The sequence below is a fragment of the Lactuca sativa genome, chromosome 9 (genome assembly GCF_002870075.4).
Source record: "Lactuca sativa cultivar Salinas chromosome 9, Lsat_Salinas_v11, whole genome shotgun sequence".
Classification (NCBI taxonomy): Eukaryota; Viridiplantae; Streptophyta; class Magnoliopsida; order Asterales; family Asteraceae; genus Lactuca; species Lactuca sativa.
In genome coordinates, this window is record NC_056631.2 from 115,741,140 (window position 1) to 115,745,736 (window position 4,597).

The following is a 4,597-nucleotide window of genomic DNA, read 5'->3' on the forward strand; positions in this document are numbered from 1 at the left end:
TGTATCAAAATTTTGTTTGATCTCTAATGAAATCCTCGATCTTATTTACTTCGTGTGTTCATCAATTTTGATCTTATCATCTATCGCATTGTTTGATTAAAATATATTCATTCTTATAATTCTAACAAGTGGTATTATAGTAAGATTTCTGTGATCTATTTTCAAATCCCAAGTTTGCTAGAAGTTCTTCATGTTCCTAGATTTTTACTTTGAATATTTGATTAATTCTGCAATCTATAAATTTTGTTTGCATTCTGATCTTAGATTCTTGTTCAAATCTTTCGTTTCGATTTGGAATCTGCTCTTTGATCATAGATCTGTTTGTAATTCGATTTTTGTGTAATTTTGTCTGAAAATCATGTCTAAAGACGATTCTCACTTGATTTCTTTTAATCTTCCTATTAGCATTGGTTCTACCACTACTTTTCCGATTCTTTTTCCTAAAGATTATGAAGTTTGGGTTCTACATTTTGAACATTATATGCTTGGAATTGAAACTCATACATCGAGCATCTGGCATGTAATCACGAAAGAACCTTACGAATATTCAAAAACAAATGAAGTCCTCAAAAGTCAAGAGGAATTGGATAATATCATTGTTGATAACAAAGATATTCTAAAGGAAGAAAAGGATCGATTGCAAAACAACTTAAGAGCGATTGCAAAACAACTTAAGAGCAAAGAGAGAACTGCGTTTTGCTCCTCCACTAAACACATTCAACTTGGTGAGTTCTCTTGAAACTGCTAAGGAAATATGGGATAGACTGAAAGAATTTTATTCTAGAGATAACGATCTCAAACATTTTGTTCAAACAACTCTTTTCTCTAAATTTGGTTCATTTAAGCAAAAATATTATGAAACTCTAGATTAAGCAATAAATCGACTTAATCATTTACCTATTAGAATGTTGAAATATGGTATAAAGAGAGAATCGATTGAGCAGAAAGTAAAATTCATGAATGGATTGAAATATGAACGGAAATCCATAATGTCAACTGTTAAAGCTCATGAGCAGTTTAAGAATTACAGTTTGGCTAAGATGGTAGGAATTCTACGATCTCATGAAACCGAAGTTTTGGAAGAAATGAAGTATGTTCCAAATGTTGGTCTATTAGAATTTTTTGTGAAAGCTGAAGTTCAAAAGGAAAGAAGTCTAAAGTTGTTGAAAATGATTCGGACTCAGATGCTATCAATGATGAACTTTTAATTAAAATTAAAGCTCTCATGGTCAGCAATCTAAAGAGAATTTTGAAGCAAAATTTCAATCGATTCAAAAGTAACGACTCAAATAGAGGAGATAATGGTGCAAGTAATTTCAAAAATGGAAACTCAAATTCTCATAAGTCTAAAAGAGAAGAATACAAGATGTAACAGAAGGAAGAAGAGAAGAAGGAGAATAAGTTAGTTGGAGACTCAGGGTTTGATTGCAATTACTGCAATGGAAAGAACCATTTAAAAAAGGAGCGCATGCTAAGAAAACAACATGAGAAGAAGGAGAATGAAAAAGATGAGGCGTATTCTATGCAAAATTTTGAGGATCTTCTCTAGTTGAAGTCTATTAGTAAAGCTTTGTTTGTTGGAGAAGAAGATAGTTATAACATCCATATTTTTGAGGTACTTTATATTTAATTTTTGGCATAGTTAGGGATGCCTCAACGTGGTGAAGGACCACCAAGACGTGATGAGTTTGGATTATAACGCGTGTTTCTTTTTATTCGCCATGGTGTGGCAGCATGTGGCCACGACGTGGTAGTCACCTGATGAAAACCCTAATTTTCTGGGTTTCCCCCTATTTAAAGGAATGTGAAGGCTAAGGTTAGCCCATCCTTAGCATCTGTTAGCCTCCTCAAGCCTTAAAGAACCCCTAATCTCTTTTCTCCATTGTTAAAGCTCTTTTAGTGTTCTTGGAAGCTATTAAACGAAGAAGGAGGAAGTAGTGAGCTAAGATCCAGAAAGCAAGTCTCTATTCTTCACCTTGGCACTCTTCTGGTCCTTTGTAAGTGTCCTATACTTAATTTTTATTATGATAGGTTGCTAGATATTGAGTTTTATCCCATAATCTTCTTGTTCTAGTTATATTGAATGGTGGGATCTCATACTTTATGAATCACTGGGACACTTGGTGTAGTTTGTGGCTTGGATATGAAGTTTGGTTGTATTTTGAAGTCATGCATGGGATTTAGGTCATAAAATTTCTTTTCGACCTAATATGGGTTCAAGACATGCATGTCTATAAAGCAACAACTTTTGTGTTGGTTTTAGTGTTAGAAATACTTATGGAAAAGATGGAGTTTGGACTTAAAGGAATAAGTGCTTAATGGTTAAAGCCATGCCTTGTGGAACCTAGGTTTTGAGTTTTGGACCTTTTGGACGGTCATAAGGGCTAAAGTTAGAATATTTATCCCTCTAGACCATGTTTTGGACTAGATCTGGGCGTGGAAACATGTAGGGCTGAAGAAAACAACTTAATACATTAAGTTGTTTGAAACGCAACTATGACGACGTGACATTAGGTTGCCATGATGTGGCGACTGGGGTGTAACATCCTGTACTGATATGTTTATTATTCCATGATTGTGGACAATAAGTGGATCAAGTAAAGTCCTTGGGCTTTAATGGAATGGGGTTTTTACCTTATTAGATGATGATAATGTTGGATAAACGATTAAAGCCTTGGTTTGTGTCTTGGAGTCAAAGGGTAAAACGGGAAAAGTGATGTTTTAGACTTTTTTTGGAATTGAGGATTTTAGTCGATGTGTTTTAAGTCAAAATTAATTACATAGGGTTGTGGGGCTCGTCAATACCTTTCCGTGTATATAAAGAACGTCGAAAACGGAGTTCAAACGAAGAAGTTATGATTGTTTGAAGTTTGAGTGAAATTGGGTGAAAACTCGTTCTCACGAGGTGAGAAGTGATTCTCATGATGTGAGAGTGCTCATAAGGTGAGAAAATATTCTCAGGACATGAGAATTGTGCAACCCAAAGCCCACAAAAATTATAGCGTTTCAAGGTATTTAAAGGTAAGGATTCATGTTTTAGGGTATTTCCTTAGCCACCATCATATCTAGAACCTCTTGGGAGAAAACCTAGCCTCTATTTTCAAGATTTGAGCCTCCCCTTCCCATCTCATCCGTTTTTGGAGTTCTAAGTTTTGGAGCAATGTTTTCATGCAAGATTGATCCTTGAAGCTTGGAAATTGAAGATCTCAACTTGCACCTACCTTCTAGACCTTTGTAAGTTATAAAGTTCTGAGCTTTATTGTATTTCATCTTTGGATCTAAGTGTATGTTGTGTTTTGGTCCATTTTAATGAGTTTTGAGTGAGATTTGGGAATAAAGTTTGCGACTTTATTACTCTCCAAAGTCCGAAGAACATTGTATGTTTTAGACCTGGACTCCAACACCTTTTGATTAGTTTAGAATGTTTTCTTGGACCTCATAGACTAGGAAAGTTTTGATCTTTTTCCTTCCCTTTCATCTATGCAAGTTATTTTGGTCATTTAGGCCATTTTGGTGTATTAAAGTTTATATCTTGAAAGCTTGAGACATTATTATGGACAAAGTTAGAAACTTCATCCATCTAAACATCATGTTGATTCAGATCTGAAGGCTGTAGACTTGGACGTAATGGATTAAGTTGAGAAAAATGCACTTTTGGGTCCCTTTGAGACTTAAAATCTAGATCTTGGTGGTTTGGACCTTCCTAATGGATAAATTTAGAAACTTTATCCATAAAGACCTTGCAACAGATCAGATTTGAGCTTTGAAGCTCTTGAAATAAAAAGAAAATAGATTAAACTCATTTGAGCTGTTAAGACCAATCCCCACGGCGTAGCCTTAGGCTGCCACACCATGGCGACTAGGGGATTAGCGACTGTTTTGGCATTTTGTGCCCACGACATGGAAAAGGAAGGCCATGACGTGGAGGGCTGCTGATTGACAATTTTGAATTTGACTTTGACCATTGACTTTTTAACCATTTTGACTCTTGTTCAAACTTGAGTAGAATTGAACATTTGGCTAAGGATTTGTTTCGATTTGGCATTAGGAAGCTTAGGTTGGATGTTTTGTTGTTAGGGTAGCTGCTAGGCTTTTATTGAATAGTTCAGGTGAGTCTCTTCACTATACACATGGGTCGAAGGCACCAATGTCGGCCTACTGGATTATGTTTGTAGGATGATAGTGTTCTTTGTGACACTTACTAATATTCTTGTATGAGGTTGTTATCATTGTGACTCTTACTGATATGATTTTATGCTTAGCTGTAGGGGTGAAATAGACCGGATACCAGTTGAAAGATATTGAAGAGGGTGATATAGACCCAATACCGGTTGAAACAGAACGAAGGGACTGAAATAGAACCAATACCGGTTAAAAGAGACCGAAAGGGGGTGAAATAGACCCAATACCGGTTGAAAGATACTGAGGGGGTGAGATAGACCCAGTACCGATCGAAAGAGACTGAAGGGGGTGAAATAGGCCCAGTTATTTTTTGACTGTTATGTATGTATGTATGGTATGGGGTAGGGATGTAAACGAACTGAACGTTCAACGGACTGTTCATGAACCGTTTGGCGGATGTGCGTTTATTTAATAA